The sequence below is a fragment of the Pteropus alecto genome, unplaced genomic scaffold, assembly GCF_000325575.1.
Source record: "Pteropus alecto unplaced genomic scaffold, ASM32557v1 scaffold92, whole genome shotgun sequence".
NCBI classification, from domain to species: domain Eukaryota; kingdom Metazoa; phylum Chordata; class Mammalia; order Chiroptera; family Pteropodidae; genus Pteropus; species Pteropus alecto.
This window is the reverse complement of record NW_006432447.1, coordinates 2,739,582-2,758,632: the sequence shown is the minus strand read 5'-3', so window position 1 is coordinate 2,758,632 and position 19,051 is coordinate 2,739,582. Positions and strand designations below refer to the sequence as shown.

General features: G+C 44.2%; 1 protein-coding gene across 6 annotated transcripts in view; it reads right to left on the bottom strand.

The window, feature by feature from the left end:
• Positions 1–19,051, bottom strand: part of NMNAT3 (nicotinamide nucleotide adenylyltransferase 3) — a 113,211-nt gene that overhangs the window by 88,462 nt on the left and 5,698 nt on the right. For 4 of the 6 annotated variants that reach the window (XM_025043614.1, XM_025043618.1, XM_025043615.1 and 1 more), the window contains exon 1: positions 7,759–7,990. The exons of 1 other annotated variant lie outside the window; for it this stretch is intronic. The gene's annotated coding sequence lies outside the window, so the exon portion shown is untranslated. Of the gene's footprint in view, positions 1–7,758; positions 7,991–19,051 lie in introns of those variants that run through there. One more of the 6 variants, XM_015585840.2, reaches the window with a different exon arrangement.

Sequence of the window (19,051 nt, the reverse complement as noted above, 5' to 3'; positions counted from 1 at the left end):
AGTGTCCCAGTCGACGCTGTCAGTGCTATGCCCTGAGCTCTTGGACCTCACTATTTTAGAGAACCCAGCTTGACTTCCACATGCCAGCATCTGCATCTCTTTGCCCTGGTGCTTCACCTGGTGACTGAAAGTTGCTGGAAGTCTCAGAGAATTCACTCCTCCTAGGAGCAATGCTCAACCAATGAAGGACAGCAGTGGTATATACATACCCAGTCCCACAAGAGGCTGACTCTGGGATGGGTGTTCTACACTGGCTGCTGGGAACTCCCAACAGGTTGAAACTCTAGTGGTCCACACTGGTGACCTGCCTGATGGTGTGTTCCTCTGGTTCATTTCCCCACTTACCAGTGCTTCTGGGATGTCCTCCCAAATAAACTGTGCAGTACTCAAATCCTTGTTTCAAATGAAGACACATGTCATGATTTCTCAATGTTTGGCCAAATGAGTGAATTTGAGAGCTGCTGTTTTAGGATGCCCTTTACTAAGCACTAGGCCATTGCCAACACTAGGCAGGCAGCAGGGGATACACAGATACAGGGCCGACACAGGGTGAATTGGCATTAAGAGGTACCACAGTACCTTAGGGCAGTGCAATCCCTGAGGTACCAGAGTACCAAGGCCTGAGCAGGCAAAGAAGAGATTTAACATTTGAATCAGTAGACTGAGTAAAGCAGAGGGCCCTCCCCAATGTGTGTGTGTGTGTGTGTGTGTGTGTGTGTGTGTGTGTGTGTGTGTGTGTGTGTTGGGGGGCAAAGAAGCTGAAATTTCACTAAAGAGGCTCCCAAAGATTGCAGACACAACCCCCACCCCACCCCAACCTCACCCCTGGGGACCAGGTGGGGAACAAGGAGGAGAGAGGCTGGCAGAGGGATATGAAACGACAGGGCAGGAAGGAGCAGTTACCTTCTTTGCCTTAAAAACCTTGAGAATCTGAGTCTACAAGGCCAGAGTAAGCATAGCTGCAGGACATTCAGCCAGTGGCCCAGAAGATGTCTCTTCATCAGAGACATGGAGGCAGACAGCCAAGCTTTCAAAATTGCTGATTGAAAGATTTAATCAGGGTAAGGCCACAAATGTCATGCCCTTAAAACTGCAAACAGCAAAAAGATCACAATTTAACTTGGCTCATCTGAGGATTTTTTTTAAAGTTACAGGAGTAATAAAACAATACAGAAAGTTTGAAATATGCAAAAATGTTATGCATAGTTCCACTGTTCACATGCAATTCTTGTCCCCTTTGAGGCTTCCCTCGAAGACTGCTTTCCTGCATACATCTTAATGTAATGGCATTCTGTTCATCGAGCATGTAACAGCTTCTCACATTGCTAATCTTCATAATTTTAAATACTGCATAATAATATTGCATCAACGTGGTGTTCTGTAATTTGACCATCTTCCTATACTGTATATTCAGGTCACTTCTAAGTTTTCCCCAGTATAAATAACAATGCATCTTTATACAGTAGCTCTTTTCACTTTTCAAATTATTAAGACAGAATCCCTGAAGAAGCCAAAGGGTAGTGGCATTTCAGTGACACCTGAAACAGGCAGCTTTTTCCTTTATCACTTGCAGACCTTTAATTACTCACAAAATATAAAGTAGGTAATAGACACTGGCATCCTTTTCTCACAAAAACACATTAAGGCAAGAATGACCAAAAGCATCATAAAAGTTACATAAAAGAAGGCCAAATGGAAGAATTAAAAAGTAAAGCAGTCTTTCATACGAAGTATAGGTTCGTGCCATAAACATCAATTCTGATCTTTAAACTGAACATTGAAAAGTCAATCACAAGTTCAGTTTAGACTCATACACACTAATTCATGTAACAGGCATTCTGTCCTAATGATCACCTGCTCACAGAAAACATCTAGCCTTTTAAAGCCTGCTCTTCACCTGGCTTGGTGTGATTCCCTTGCTGACACTGACATACATTCTTTCCAATATGCAACTTATTAGGCCCAAATTTGGGTTTGTTTCTATCACTTGTTTTCATCATTCTTTCACCCCCTACTGCAAACCCTTTTCATTGAGCAGACGGGCTGACAGCAGAGCTGCTGATGTCTGTGGTTAGTATGGGATTAGGCTGAACGCCGGTCAGCTTTGCTCCACGTTCTCCTGTGTTCTGAATACTGTGACTAGGTGGGAAGGACTGGAATCAAGGCACTAAACCTCACGTATGTGCCTTTAATATGTTAACTCCACTTCTGCAAGTCAGTTCCAACACTCCTATCTTGGTTGTGTCCTGCCTTGACAGTTCATTTTATAAGAGGAAGCAAGGATAGGGGTTGCTATTGGAAGGGAGAAGGCAGGAAGGAAGATTGGCTCTAATTTAAAATCATCTTAGGAGCTCTACAATGTTCTAGGTTGAGTGATAGACACATTTACTCCTCAGAACCCTTTTTATAAATACCCACCACTTAACATGCACTTTTAAGAAGCATAAATACCGTCACTGTGTGTCAGCCTGATGGAAGGGTGATTTCTACAGCCACTTCTTTTCCCCATGGCTCAGACCGCACAATTACAATCCTATTACAGTTGTACCCTGAGAATGCAGCAGTCAAATCCAGCCCACCAAGAGTGGCATAAGGCCTTGTTAATTTCTGCGCAGCGATGCCAGTCCTCTTCCTTTGCTTTGGGGAAAGTGGCAACTCATCTCTTGTAATAAGGTCTACATCTGAGACTGGTGGGGTTCAAAGATGTATTTTGTCAATAGCACTGGCCAAACAAATAAAATAACTATATAATAATATTCAGTCATGGAAAAAGAATGTCTCCTGGGGCTATTTGGAGCATATCTTATTAAAACTGGCCTTTTAGTGTTTTCTCCTTGTTCTCAGTGGAACTGAATGGGCTTAAAGGCAGGTGTGGTGTCCCTCTCGAAGGCCACTGGTTCCTCATGAGGTACTATGCTGAGATGGTAAGGGTCTGCATGCAGACAGGCAGACCTGCCCTCGGGACAATAGCAGTCAGCTTTGTCCTTTTTTTCTCTCAGATGGCAGGTCACAAACTACAGCGTGATAAAATCTACACTGGAACCTCAGCCTGGTGTGCCCAGGGTTATTGAAGGAGAAAACAAGCTCTCAGGTGGACCCTGTCCCTTAGATGGGAGAGGGGTCCAGCGCCCACTGCACCAGATCTACCCTGAGCTGCATACTGCTGAGAACTGGAGCACAACGAGACAACATCCAAGGAGAGGCTTTGTAAATTCTAAAGGGGTAAGTAAACTGGAGCATCAGCATTATTCTCCTATTTCGAAGGCAAAGCACAATTACTTTTGGAAATATATAGACATCCTCGTAAAACAACTTAGTAGCTTAAAACATTGTTTACCAGAATTTATAGAAAAATACCATCCAACAGTCTTCAAAGGTATATAAATATGTGAGTAAAAGTCTCCAATCAGTATTTATGTTGGTGGTCAGCACACTATAGTATACACAAACATGGAATTATAATGTATAGCTGAAATTTATATGTTATTAACCAAGGTTACCTCAATAAAAACAAACAAACAAAAACATTTATGGATACACTCTGTATTAAAACTGACTAAATTTCTATATCTGTCCCACGCTGAAATTTATATGTTATTAACCAATGTTACCTCAAAAACAAACAAACAAAAACATTTATGGATATACTCTATATTAAAACTGACTATATTTCTATATCTGTCCCACCTTTACACATTCTCTTGGCACACCAGGCTTATGTCTCATGGCAGTTAATCTGGTTTTATAATTTGACATTGATATAATTTGACATATGTATATATATGGTTAATTCTATCTTTGTTAATAATCTGTCTCACACGTCTGTGCGCCACAGGAGGGTTAAAATTGTTTTGGCTCAGCATTCTAATCCCCAGGACACTGTCTGAACGATTTATAGAAGGAAGAAAGGGGGTAGGGAGGAAGGACAACAAGCCAGGCATGGTGCTGGGTGCCAGGAACACGTGATCCAATAGCTGCAGAAGTGCTCACAGCCCAGCAGAGGATGTAATTCCAGGGAAGCTGGAGAAGGGCATGCCTGCCTGGCGAGGTGGCCACTGGGACTATGGGAAAGCAGATGCTCCAGGGATTCAAGCTCTAGGTCCAGAGGCAGGGACAGCAGGGAGGCAGATCAGATTATTACTGGGCAGGAGGCCTGGCCCAGAGATGGTACTACTGGGTGGAAAGAGCAGACCGTTCTCATTTCCAGAAGACACTGCCAACCTCATCCGAGGCCTTTCACCCAATAACCCATCTCTGAGAACCTTAGACTTCCCTGGAGCTGATTTCCCCAGATTCACACTAGCGACAGAATGCCTTTCTGTTCCTAGTTCCTAGATCGGTGCTGTGGGTCTATGTGCAGTGAGAGACAATGATGAGGGAATCATGAGTCCACTGTGGTTTGTTAAACACCACCATGCAGAACTGCATGGTTAAAACAGGGGGGCAGGAACTGCCATCCTGAGAGCTGCCCTGCAAAATGGGATCTGTCTGTCTTTACTAGGGAACTATGATAAACGAGCAAAGACAGACACTGGTCAGGACAAGCCACTTTATTTAAGAGCTTCGACAGCCTAAAGTGGTTTAACACAGATGCATGGAAGATTTATCTAGATGATAAAATACCTGAACTTGAAAGGCACATAAATTATAATTTTGCAGGTTTTTTTCCTTTCATGATTTCACATACTCGAGTACGTTAAGTAATGAATGAAATGCACATAAAGTTGACTTCATTTCATACAACCTGTCTGTTTAGTGTCTGCAGACAGTCTTTGCTTCCAGATGGGAGAGAGTTCAGAAACAACATCACCTATCTGTGTCTGTGGCCTTCCGTTCCTCACCACAGTAGAGATCATTGGGAAGATTAAGAAATATAACAACAGCAGCTATTATTGACTGAGCACTTATACTATGTGCTGTACACTAGGGATAGCAATTCATATACATGAGCATTACTGAATACTCATAACAGCCCTATCAGTTAGGAGCAATGATCTTCATTCTACAGATGCAAAAACTGAGCTTTAGAGAGAGCTCCGTGACACATGCGAGGTCATGTAGGAAATTTTACCTGTTCCCCACGAAGCTGCAACATAAAAATGCTTGGTCCTTAGCAAGTGCTCAGAAACACTACTTATCTTTCTCTATTTTCATACTCCTTTCTTTCGACATCACGCTTCAACACAGGGATGTTTGCCTTGTAGGTTTATGTTCGTTGGTTCGTTCGTTTGTTCATTAGTTCGTTCGTTCGTTCGTTCATTCATTCATTCATTCATTCATTATGGGCTCAGTACTTTCACAGGGATGTTTGCCTTGTAGGTTTATGTTCGTTCGTTCGTTCCTTCCTTCCTTCATTCATTCATTATGGGCTCAGTACTCTGCTGGATACAGGACTTAAGAATTGGATTCCACAGGTCCTAGACAAGTCTCAAGCAATTACCATATGAGGGCAGGGTCAGCATGGGGTGGGCAAGAGCAGCCCCTCACAGGACAACCACACACAGCTGTGGGTTGGAGACTAATAACAGGACATTTTAAAATCTTTTCAACCTTAGTTTTCCCCCATGACTTTTGCTGTATTTTCTTTGGCCTGAGTCTTTGGGCTTTCAGACAGTAAGTGTGGCTGTCCAGGAGGCCCTTTATCATGCAGAACACTCCTTTTCTCCTGCCAGGGTTGATGTTTTCTGGTAAAACCCTGGCAACAGATAACCCAACTCCCCTGCTAATCACCCAGTACAGTCTCTCAGAGCTATCCCCTTGCCCCACCTCTGGCCTTCCACCTACCTTAGTTCACCAGTTTTTTGCCCAGAAAATGGAATAATAATAGCAGCAGCAGTACTAGTAACTTACAGGAGGCACTGCTCTGTGTATTTGAGGTACATTAACTTATTAAATCCTCATAATAACCTTCTGAGGTAGGCACTATTATTATTCGTATTTTAGTTCATTTAGGGGAAGAGGAAGTTAATATTTCTTCAGGGCGAACTATATGCCAAGCACTGTGGTCGGCTTACACAAACAGACTGACTACAAGTGACCTATTTAGGGTCAGGCACGGCTGGGAAGTAATGAATAAGAATCTGTAAATGCCTAGCCTAGTGCTCTCCTTCTCTCCAAGTCTGGGACTGCCCTGGTGGTCTGTGAGTGAGCAGAAAGACTGCCCTCTCTCCCCCACCCTCGAGCACCCTTCTGTTAACATCTGTCCTCTGTGCCTTTTTTTTTTTTTTCTTTACCGCCACTCACAAACGGTGCCCAACTTCTCTCAACTGTGCTCCCCCACTCTCAGGGCCTCCCAGCCACTTTTCATGGAGCAAATCTGTTTACACCAACAATATAAACAGAGCCAAAGAAAGAATTGGGGTCATGTGAGACAATAAAATACACTAAGCAGTTGACAGGTATTTCCTGAAGTCCATGACCCTCTCTTAAATCCCTGGAATTTTGAGATCTGAGGAGTCCTCAGCGAGGGACCATCAGGGCTGCTGCCTCTGGGGAGATTTCTGGTAATTTTAGGGGGTAATGCCACCAATGAAAGGAAGTAACTGATGCTCAGAGGAAGAATGTGAGCTTTATGTTCTGGGGGTCTCATAGAGCTGTCAGTAACAAGTGAGGCTTCCTGGGAAATGACTACCTAGCCGGAAGCAGAGGGGCTTTCTGGGGCAAGGCCAGAGGATAAAGACTCCCTCCTCTGGGGCTTCCATGGCACCAAGCCCAGCAGGCTGGAACTCAGTAAACTTCACCCAGCCTGCTCTAGAGAAGCTCCAGAAGGGCAGGGCCTGTGTCTGATTTCTCTGTGAATCCTCAGAGCCCATGTAAGGTGGGAGGCAGTTACATGTTTCCAGAATGAATGACCAAACCAGTCATCATTTTAGAGACCAGGTTGTTTGACACTCTATTCAGATAAGGAAACAGGACTCAAGGAGAGGGGAAGTAAGTTTGCCCAGAGGCAGGACATTGTTTAGTCCAGGTCAACATCCTGCTCCATCCAGAACGGCCTTTACCTTTACTTCACTTACTACACATCTGAACACCATGAAGTCATTTACATTCAAAGTCTCAATGGTCAGTGGGTAGGAATGGTCCCATTTTACAGAGTAGGAAGTTAAGGAACTTGCTGCCCCCAGCTCTCCGCAGGCCAGCCCCACTGACCTTCCTTTACACAAACAAGCCACATTCTCTCCCAACAAAATGTGTTTGCTCGGTTTTCTCCACTCTGAAATTCTTCAACTCACATTCAAGTTCGAGTTCCAGCATTCTCTACAGATGGGGACCACGGTTAAATGCTCTCCTAGAAGCTTGCACTTTCTATCCTTACAGCTCTAATAGTTTTAACGTTTACATTTCAGCGTGGGTCTTTCCCACTAGACTGTGTGCTCCACGGGGACGCGCGCAACGTTCGTTTAACCACCACTGTACGCCTGGCACTTAGGTCAGTGGCGGGTACTCCGTGGCACGCGATAAAAATTTGTAGGATACTTATTCATATCTGTGAAGTGCACAAGTGCTGAAGGTGGCATCCGAACTCACATCCGCTGCGCTCGGGTCAGAGCCACAGCAGTAATGGGGTTAGGTTGATAACGCTGAAGGGAGAATGGGCGGCGCGTTGCGGTAAAGGGACGGCGTTCTGGGTCCATCTGACCCGGGACCCAAAGCCGGGCTCCGCACCCCGCCGCCACCTGTCGCCCCGGCGCCTAGGTTTCAGCGAGCGCCCGCGGGGGCAAAGGCGGGCTGATCTGGGCCTGCCCGGGCTGCGCTTACCTGCGCGACGCCGGGCTCCTCAGAGGCGCTCGGCGAGCCTCGGGCAACTTCCGGCGGCTGGGACATCGGCCGCGCGGAACCGGGGCTCTGGCAGGGCCCGAGCGCAGTCCTGCACACGAGGGCCGGGCGGGGACAGCGCCTGGTCTGGGGTCACAGGGACCTCTGCGGCGGGGCAGCCCCGGGACAAGCCCTCTCCAACCACGCGCTGGGGGGCGGGTCTAACGTGAATTTGACCCCGTGCTCCCCTGGCTCCCCGCTGTGGGCGGAGTCCAAGGGAAACTTAGCTCTGGGCCCCGCCCCTTCGCCCCACCCCCATGCCTGCTACTACCCGCTGGCCCTTTTGTGGAGCATGCATGTTTGCTTTTTATTTTCCTGTGTTTTGTATTCCGTTTTATTTATCTTTCTTTAATTTCTTTTTTTAATGATCAAACTAAAAATATAACACACGAATACTTTTTACGAAATACAATTTTCTAGATGTTCCTATAAAGAAAGCAACAGGACTCTCTTGCTCTCCATACACAGCTCTTTTATCAGTTCCTCCATTTAGGTCTTCTGGTGGTCACCCTTGTCGCTAAAAAAAAATAAGCTTATATAGCAATTTCTGGATTTATCTATTGACTTTCTGCCATGTTAGATGAGGATTTACTCTCTTCCTGTGCCTCTGCCATCCTTCTCGTGATAAATTTACACATCTCAAGTCCTGCCCTGGTGAGCTCTGAGACCTCAAACCTGGAGTGGATGAAGGTTCTTAGGGATCTGAAGCTTAAAAAATTGTAGGGAGGAGGGAAAGAAAGCCCGTCAGAATTAAGGCTTATAAATAAGCATTTATTTAGAACGAGAAAAACATTCTGGGGTCTTGGAAATTCAGGTCCCTATCCCTTCAGATCTTCTTAGGTAATTTACTCCCCAAATTTGCTTCCCCAATGTGGCCTGGCTTCCTCTGCCCACCCAGAACCCTCCATAAATCTCAGACCTCCCAGGGGCAGTGGGGTGAAGGTCAAGATTCATCAGTTTCTGCAAATAGGATTTTCTAATGGAGTGTATTGGAGTGTGCAAATAAGAGACATCAAAGGTGATGTAAAGGTTCTGTGATTGCTGCACACTTAATTCGCAGCTTTTCCTATTAACAAATGCTAAGTATGTAGAGTATTTTTTATAAAGCTGGCTCTGGGCCCCTGACTGGTCAGCAGATCCTCACAGTACTCCCATGAGGATGGCTGGACAGGCACACTGTCCTAACTTTTAGGAAGACCCATATGTGTCCCTCTTGTATCACCACAGGGGGTGCAGAACTCATGCCCACTAAGTGCCCAGGTGAAGGGCCTGGTCCACCTCTCCCTACTCAGACTGGAAAAACAGTATCCATGCCCTCTCTGAAGCTCTTTCTCTCTTTAGAGAGTTCCTCTTCCTTTTGTCAACAAAAGTTCACTGCCACCAATCTAACAACCAGTTCCCAATCTGGGGTGTGGAAAAAGGAAAAACTTTATTTTAGGTAAATAGTTTACAACTCCAGGAAATGCAAACTCAGATGGAAACAGAAAAGTGTGCTCTGCCTAGACAAAGGGAGGCCAATTTTTATAAAGTTCCTGCCCTGGTTCCCAATTGGTCCATTTTTATGCAAACGAGAAATCCAAATTTGTGCATCTGATTGATCAGCTTCAGGCATTCTGATTGGAGACACTCTGATTGGTTAGTACAGATGCAACTAAGGCTATAGCTGTGCAATTCCAATTGGATGACGTAGAACTACTTTGTAAGTGTTGGCTCAGAGTGCAGGAACACAGTGCAGGAGGCTGAAGGCTCAGTTTGTAGCATTTCCCTGAAATGTGGAGTGTATGAAAGGCCTCTGTCAGCAATGGCTGACTCTGGTTATGAATTTGGGCCCAGTTAACCATGAGGAGTCCTTCCTGGCCGATATAGGCCTTCTCAGGTCCATATTCTGCTCTGCCTCCTTTCTTGTCTACTCATTCTCTTTCTCCTTCCCTTGTCCAGCTCTTGAGGATCAGGGATTTGGGAGTAACTCCAAATTAGGATGTGACCTGTGCCTCTTCAAGGTGACCTTGGGCAAAGTCACTTTACCTCCCCAAGCTTCACTGTCCTCTGAAATTGGAGGTAACAACCTCTGCCTCCTGGAGGGGAGGATTAAGCAGCTCAATACTTATGTGCACAAGGATGATTTTTTTTTTAATTTTTTTTTTTAACAACTTGGAAATTTTAAATATTGGTCAGATTTATTGCTCTTTTCTTTTTATTGCCTCTGGATTGTGTATCAAACTCAGAAAGACCATATCCACTCTGAGATTTAAAAAAATTCAAGGATAACTAATTATCTTTGGATGTTCTCCTATCGATAATTCAGTTTGTCTCCCAGCAAAGTGGGAGGCTCATAAGAAAGTTAGGGACTTGCTAAGAATCTGTGTGCAGCACAGACTCATTCTGAGTCTGGGCCCTTACTCAGGGAAGGAGAGGCTGGACAGAGAGAACGAGGCAGAGGCTGGGCAATGATTTCCTCATGCAAGGGATGCATATTTCCCTGGAGTAGTGAAGTCTGGTTTCCTAGGAACGAAATAATGTCTCCTAGTGGAAGGAGGTAAGAGTCTCATGGAACGGCCACACCTTACCTAATCTAAGTGGAGGAGGGGCAAGGGACAGTGGCTGAAAAATCCATTCTGGAGAGACAACTATTCTAGATGAGAGTCATGACATTTTCTTGAGGGCATAAAGGGCTATTGGGTTGCAAGTATAATGGGAATAATATTTTTGGATCTCTCTTTTATTGGTAAATTTCATTTCTCCTGAATTCTATCTACCATTATGGGTCAAGGAATTAGCCAGGTAATACCACCTCATGAAGGAGGAAGATTTTACATAGAGAATGCCTCAGTTTGGGTCCCTCAGAAGCATATCCTGAGACAAAAATTCAAGTTCAAGTTGTTTATTTGGAAGTCCAGTAAAGGATGCTTTGTTCCACCAGCTACCATAATAGGTGACTAGAACTTAATCTATGGGAACAATCTAGAAAGCAGTGTAAAGAATATGCTTCAGAATTATCCCTCCCCCCGGCCCAAAAGGCTGGAAGAAGGAGGTCTGTAAAGGGATAAAACTGGACCTGCTAGGTTAGCTCATTTCTGAACATTCTACAAATTATTTCTAGACATAAAAATGTGGTTACCAAATAAGATCAAGCTGTAACATTATTGTGCAGCTTTCTTTTATGACCTAATGGTGTTCTGATGAAGTTTCAATAGGAGCACTTTGGGCAAACTATTTCAGGCCTATAGATGTGTCCTGAGGACATTCTGGAAAACTTGCTCTTCGACAGGTCAGGGTGGGACTGAGGACTGGGTCAACTCTGCATTTGGATGAACTTATAACCTTGACTTCTGAGCTCTCAGAAAGGAGCCTCATGGACTTTAAAAATGATCAAAGAGGGCAAACTTTTCGATCACTCCAAGTGCTTCAGAAGATAGGTGTTTTCTTACAAGCAATGACGAGATACTAGCAATGCCAAGTCTTTCTTATATGACTGTTGAAGCAGGCCTCCACCAGAAAGCCACTATTTTGTCAACCTGGCTCTGTTGGCCATACTTACTACTGAGTTAAAGTAATCCTTTTAAAATATGAATCACTTCACAACACTCCTCTGCTCAAAAGTCCTCAGTGGTTTCCACCAGAAGTAGAATAAAATACCGAGTCCTTGCCAATGGCCTCCAAGGCTCTCCCTGACATTGTCTCCTGATGGTAACTATTCCTCACCTCCAGTCTCCTTGGCTTTATTGTTGTCCCTTGAACACAGTGGGCCTGTTTGCATTCCAGAAGTATTGCCTTGCTGTTCTTGTTGGCTCCCAAGGCAACTTGCCCAATTATTAGCTTTCTAATAGACCACCCTCCTTACAAAACAAACAACAAACACTCTCATATTACTCCATTCATAGCACTAATCTGTTATCGATACATATTTTCATTCATTATTTGTCTTCCTCACTTAAATATAAGGTCTAAAAAAGGCTGAGTCTTTATATATTTTGTTCCTTGATACATCCCCACACTTAGAATAGTGCCTGGCACCTAGTAGATATTCAATAAATTTCTGTTAAATAAATGAATAAGTTGAGCCAATAAAAATATAAACAAAATCAGTAAATATACAGTTCAAAATGTTCTAGAATGCAGATATTCAACTAACTAAGATTGGATTTTTCTTAAATTGGGAAGGATTGGAATACAGAAAGAAAAAAATAAAATGAAGTAGTTGAGATGCATTGTATAATCTGATTCACAATTACAGGTGAATATTAGATTAAGAACTTCTAGTATTTTATGTTTGACCCAATGTCTGTTTTAAATATTTAAGCAAAACTTAGCTCGAAAGATTATATACTCATTGAAAAGTAGTAAGAAGAAAAAGGTTTCCCTAGACATTTTAATAATTCAGAATGGTGTTCTGTTGCTTCTGTTGGCATCCGAGGGCCCCAAATGGTAACTACTTACCTGAAAATAGGCCTTGATTAAATATTTAAGATCTCACTTATTTTCATTTTCCGCATATTTTTTATTTCTGCTTCCCACATTTTTTTTTACCCATTCTTCAGCCACACAATTTACACACTAAAGTTAATAGAAGTGTTTCATGGATTATTAAATGCAGCTAAGCAATGAGCTTTTGCTAGAACATAAGGCCAAACTGGGGCCATTTTGCTGTCCTAACAGTGTAATTTTTCCTTGAAGGTATAGACCATGAATACAGAGGCCTCTGCTCTGTATTCTGAAATTTCGTAAGGCAGATGCATGTCTGCTGCAGAAGAGGCTAACATGGGAAACAAAGACTCCCTAAAAACAGGTTTTACCCTGGGGCTGTTAAGTGGTCTTATAATCAAGAACAGTTGAAATCATAGAATTAATAAGTGGGCCCTTGAAATTGTGGCAAGAACATTAAACAGTGCCTACTTGCTAATGAAAACATTGCAGTCTGGTGCTAGCAGCAGTAAAGTGGGTTTTGGTTAGCATCTACCTGGCTTAATTGTCTAAGGAATGTTCCAGTAGTAGCATTCCATGTTGTGAATTATCTTTCCTTATGGAGCTCTTATATTCTTCCCCTGTTACTAAAACTGTAATCCAGACTTTGATGTCCATCTGGGCCCGCTTGGTGCAAAGGAAGACTTCTGAAGGAGGTCAAAGTCATAATACGTTGTTCACAGTGAGAAGCATGTTAGGAATAATTCACATTTTTCAGTGAGTAAAGAGTACCCAAGAGGTTAGATGATTTTCTCAAGATCAAATGTAGCTGGTCAGAGATGGGGCTGGAGTATCAGGATTTTTTGTTGTTGTTGTTGTTGTTACAAGCAATAGGAATAGTCTCTGCTAACTGAATAGAAGTGATTTTATTGGTAGGATTTGGTCTTCAGAACTTATAGGAAGGTTGATGAGCCAGGCTTAGGAAGGAACAAGAAGAAAAGAGATCTAAAAAGCTGGAAAGTGAAAACCCTAGGAATGATCTCTGAATAGAAATGGTCTAGTTAGGGTACCAATGCAGGGTCAGATGATTACATTTTAGTCACTTCTTTTGTATTATTTCATTCATTCAGGAGCCAAAGTCCTGGGACAGACCCTCTGATTGGCCAAGACAGCCCCCTGACTGTCCTGGGGAATGTGTTGGCAAATCCTTTTGACACTGGATGCTGAACGGAAGGCCTCTGAATTTATTCTCCCACTGAGACTCTCATAGTGGAGAGAAGCAACTCCCCAAAGGAACTCCCAAAAGATGCTGTTAGGAAGAAGGCAGGGATGAAAAGAAGCAAAGATACAATGAGTCCCCAATTGAGTTTAGAGTGCTAGACTCCTGTGCAGCTGGAAGTGGCCATGAGAAGCAAACAGGAGTTTGCTTAGGATTATTAAGAAGGTTTTACTTTCCAAATACAGGAGCTCCCAGCTCTCTCCTTCCTTCTTTTGTCCTGGAATGTGGATATTAGCCTAGAGGCCAGTCATCCTGAGTCTATGAGGTAACAAGCATGAACTGCTAAGTCACTTGCTACAAATGGAGAAGTGGAGATTTAGAAGGAGTCTGATACGCAAAAATACTACGGAGCTGCTGTATCAGCTCTGAACTGCCGGCCTGCAGATTTCTTATTTTGTAAGAAAATTAAAACTTACTTGGCCAGGCCACTGTAGTTGGGTATGAGTAACATGCAGGCTAGCATAATCTGATAACACAAATTGGTCCTACATTCTGGTCTCTCAAATCTCTATGTAGTACCATTCCTGTTCTACTTATAAAGACATGATTCCTGCCTTCAAGGAGCTTATGGCTGAATTGAGGTTAAAATAATACTCTTAAGCAAGGAGAGATCAAGAATCTGTGATGTATGTTGCATTCTGAGCAGTAAGGAACAGATGACAATGGCAAAGACAGAGTTCAAAAGCCAGCCCTTGTGCCCAGGCCCTTGCTCCATCCTCTACCCCTGGGCTCTGACTATCAAGGCCATTTTCTTCTGCATCTTCACCTTTGCCTCTTCTCCGCTCCTTCCTTCTAGCTTATAAAAAGGCTCGAGTCTATCCTATCTTTAAAAGAATCTCTCACTTATCCCTTGACCTCTTTAATAACCAATATCTTGCCTTCTCTTCTTATCCAAACTTTCTCCAAGGAGTGGTCTGTCCACACTTCTCCTCCCATTTAATCCTCAACCCATGCATCCATCTTCTGTCCTTACCTCCACATTGACATTGCTCTGCTGATGGCTAATTCCCATGGGGAAATCCCTGTCCTCATTTGGCTGGCCTTGTGTGCTGCCTTTGATAATGCTGGTCACTGCCTTTCTAGAAACTTCTCCCTCCTTGGCTCTGTGCCTTCACATTCTCCTCATTCTCTTTTACTTCTTGGAGTGTGCATACTGTCTCCCTGGGCCTATTAAGCAAGGCATCAGACCGTAACCTAGCTAATGGGAAGACACTGTACCTCTCCCCAGAAACTGAATTGCGAGCAGAGAAACTCAGACACTAAAAATCATGGTGCCCTGGTGGGATCGTTGAAGAAGCTCCTGGCACATAGGGCCTGCCAGTTTTCTGTCTGCTTCCTGCCTGGCCCCTCAGCTCCTCCCTGTAAGTCTTCTTTTCCTTTATATAGCCAGAGTCAGTTTCTGTTGCTGGTGCCCAAAGAGGCCTGAGAGATACCTTGAGCTATGCTCAGATCTCTAAATACATGTGTGCAGAGTAGCCTGTGGGCCTCCGTTTATATCTCTATCCTCAGGGAGCACATTCTTCAAGGCTCAGATCAAATGTTACCTCCTCCTCCATGCAGCTCTCCCTGATGCATGTCCTTGAAGTAAACATGTTGGTCTTTCCACTTTACTGCACCAGCAAGAAACTGACCTCCAAAGGTCCCTTAGGGTCTGGAGCATTAAATGGCCCTTCAGAGACAACTCTAATGATCAGAGTCAGAGTAGTCTGTCCAGCTCCAGTCTGCCTGGCTCCAGTCTGCCCAGCTGGTCTCTTAGACCACAGGGCTATGTTCTGGTCTTCCCTACTAACCTAGTGCCTCCTACATGATGCCATCCTGCCTCAGGTGAGAATGTCAGAAATGATGACAAGACTCCTTACGGCAAAGTCAGACCTGGACTTTGATCTGTCCTCTGAGAAGGAGCAGGAAAAAAACTGCTCCATCTCGGACTATAGAACTCCTGGTGTGAGAAAATCCTGTTCATTCTTTCCTCCCTCTCATATTTCCTCCTGCCCTTCCGTACCTGTCTGGTTCTCCACAAATCAGACGTTAAGATTGAAGTAAAGGTGAAAAAGGTTGACAGGAGAGAAAACGGGCTGAGGCAAGATTGTACAGGGGCAGCTGACAGATCATCATGCAGACCGACAGTCTTTGCCAGCCGTGGTGCTCTGGAGCTCAGATTGCCCACTAGAGGAGCCCTGTGTTGGGTAGAAATGGCCAGGCCCCTGCACCCATTTTGCTTAGTCTGGCTGGGGTCTGCCCTGAGAATAGTTCGACTTGGCTTGAAAACTAGGGCAGACCCTGAAGAAGCTGGAAGCTGGAAGCTGGAGGCTGTCAAGAAACCATGCCCCTTCCACTTGGGAAGCAAGCTTTTTCTGGAGGCAGATTGGAGCAGTGAATTTCCATGTCTGCCACACCTTCTACCAACTAGTATTTGTCCATGATCTAGGAGCTCATGATCCCCACACATCTCATGGTTCGGCATCAAAGTTTCTGGCCGTGAGCCAGAGGTTAGGACTGTACCTGTAGCAAGGAAGAGGTTTTGTTCATATCTAAGATCCTAAAATAATAGCCAGAACTGGAGACTTCACTTCATATCTAAGATCCTAAAATAATAGCCAGAACTGCAGACTTCATTGAGTTTTCGTGTACCCTAGTAGCAAAAGCTCAGCTTGGCTCTGTGTCCTTGGCTCTGCTGGTCATGCCCTGTCTCCTTGAGTGAGTTTTCGTGTACCCTAGTAGCAAAAGCTCAGCTGTAAATCTTGTCTCTGTGTCCTTCCTTCTCCTGCTGGTCATGCCCTGTCTCCTTGCCCACACTTCTTCTGTATGCTGCTCAGGCTGCTAGTGTCTGGAACAGTGCTGTGCTCAGAGGTCTCACTTGTTGGACGAGTGAAGGAACAGATGAATTCTAAAATGAGTGAAGGAGAGAACGATGGCCCAGATGAAAGAATGCAAGAATGATGAAATGGCCTGAGAAAAGAACAAATTGAATAAAGACACTTCAGTAAAAGAACTACCAATTGAGTCACTTAGAGAAGAGATGACCACGTCCACCCTCCAGGGATTCTTTGAAAAATCACCTGGCAGCTTCATCCAGTGGCAGAAGCAGTGTCTGCTTTCTCTTCTATCTATTTCCTAGTGATGACAGCTATTCTTTTGCCTCTGAGCCTTCAGCTTTTTGGTTAAGTTGCCATTCTTCTCTCAGAGGCAGCTTTGCTAAGGCACACAGAGGGCAGATTGTCTGTGAAGGCTGTGTGGCTCTGTGGATTTTGGACCGAAGGTGATAATTAACTGCACCACCCCAGCCTTCCTCCCGTGGGTCTTTATTGCTTCATGCTTTGCTAAAACAGCACCTGAGCCTTGAGCCTCCAGCTGTGGCTGCTGTTGGTTTGAGATCAGTTGCCCCCGGAGGGGAGTAGGACAGGCTAAGTCTTTTCTTCCACACAGTCCTCCAATGACTGACAGTCATGCACTAATTGGCTTGCCTCTCCTTGGGCAGATCCAGAACCTGTAATTGGGACTGATTCTGACAGCATACCCTATCAGGAGAGTGTGCCGCAGAAATATACTCTAGAGGAGGGCATAATTTCTCCAAGATGATTTTCAGAAAGAAGTGGAACTTTACACTAATGCTTTAGTCAAGACTCCCCCTATTTTTCCTTCCAAGAAGAAGAAGTATGAAACATATTAGTAACAGCTTATGCATTTGCAATCTTCCATATATTGAGTCAGTCAGCTTAGGCTAAGTTATGCTGTGGTAACAAACAACCCCCACATCTCTGGGTCTTACAAAAACAAAGATCTATTTTTTGCTCAGGCTATATGTCTATCATAGGTCAACTACAGTTCTGCTCCACTTCATATTTATACATTGACCTTCTTGGGGACATTGCCTTGTGGCAGAGAAGAGAGAAACATGGAGAACCATAAGCGGGCTCTTACCACTTATGTGCGGAAGTGACGTGACTTTTCATCCATGGTTCATTAACTCAAGCAAATTATGTGTCATTTCCAAGTTCTACAGGCTCAGGACGTATAGTCCTCCTACAGATTATAGGCCTGATGTCAATGGGGTAGGAAAGTAGATTTCTTCCCTGGGAAAGACTAATATTGTCAAACATACTGTACAGAACCCCTGGCATTTATAGTGAGGAGTCCATCAAGGCAGTTTGGATGATCTGTTAAGCTCTCAGGAGTATAAAAGGTTTTGTATCTGCAAGCAAAGTAGAGATTGGACCCCTATAAGGAGCATGATTTAGTGCCTGAGGTCTCGATTGATTTTTCATCTCTGCTTGTGTGACCTTGAGCAAATTGCCTAACCTTTCTGAACCTCTAAATAGGCATATTAATATCTACCTATTAAGGCTGCTGAGAAGATTAAGATCTGGCAGGTGTATAATACGTTGGAAATTTTACTGTAATAAAGTAGTTCATGCTTGCCCTGGACAATTTAGAAAATTCAGAAAAACAGAAAAAATTAATAACACTAAAGCATTTCTTGCCACCCAAAGACAGCCAGTGTTAAAATTTGGGCATATTTCCGTCAAAAGATGAAATCATGCTATTTTTTAAAGCTGCAGGAGTTTCTTGCATTTGGGTAGAAGGACAAGGACAACATTTGCTGGGGAAGACACCTCCCTTGCTCCCTTCTGCCATTTTGGGGGAAAAACCTTGAAAGATGCATTTTCTGAATTCTCTGCATACTAATCAAACAGAAGTTATTTAGTCCTCTGATGGAAACAGAGGAGGGGAGGTTCCATTGTTGCAGCTCTGGAAATGGGAAAGGAAAGAATGTTAAGACAGTGGGAGGCCTAAGAGGTTATCTGAGACAAACACACATGGAGAGGAAGCGAGGAATATCCAGAGAGAGATAAAGACAAGGAGGGATGGAATGAAGAGCAGGAGTCATGGAAAGGCACAGAGATGGACGTGCAAATGGGAGCCAGAGAGGAACAGGAATACAGACACGCAGACACGCGCGCGTGCACACACAGACGCATGCACGCGCACACACACACACACACACACACACACACACACTCTGACCCTGAAACCCAGTAGTACCAGCATCGGCCTGCCTCTTGAGTGACGATAGAGAAGCCAGGCCGATTTTGCTTGGGACACAGATGTCTGGCGATCCTGTGACAGAAATCTGAAGAGACGGAAAAGACTGAAGCCTTATTTCTAACTCTCGACACTTTCCTTCTCTCTGTTGCAGTCTACCCCGCTAACTATCCTCGAACCTTGAGAATAAAAGTCAGTGTCACAAAACCGCCTGATGCTGGGGAATGCAGGAAGGGTCCTTGTCCCAAGAGGGATAAAGTGGCTTAGGGAGAAGAGCAAGGGACAGTGGAACGGTGCTGAGATCTCTCGAGGGGATTGATAACAGAGCCAAGAGGAGGGTTTGGAATAGGACGTGAGGGACAATCCCTAGAAAAATAAAATGTCCTCTCTTGGGTGATCCTCGAAAGCTCAAGGGAGAAGTTTTGGATTCCTGCATTTCTATGATTCAGGTTTTTGAGTTATATTAGGGTGTTAAAAAAGTCTGTGAATTGATATACAGTAATATTATTATAT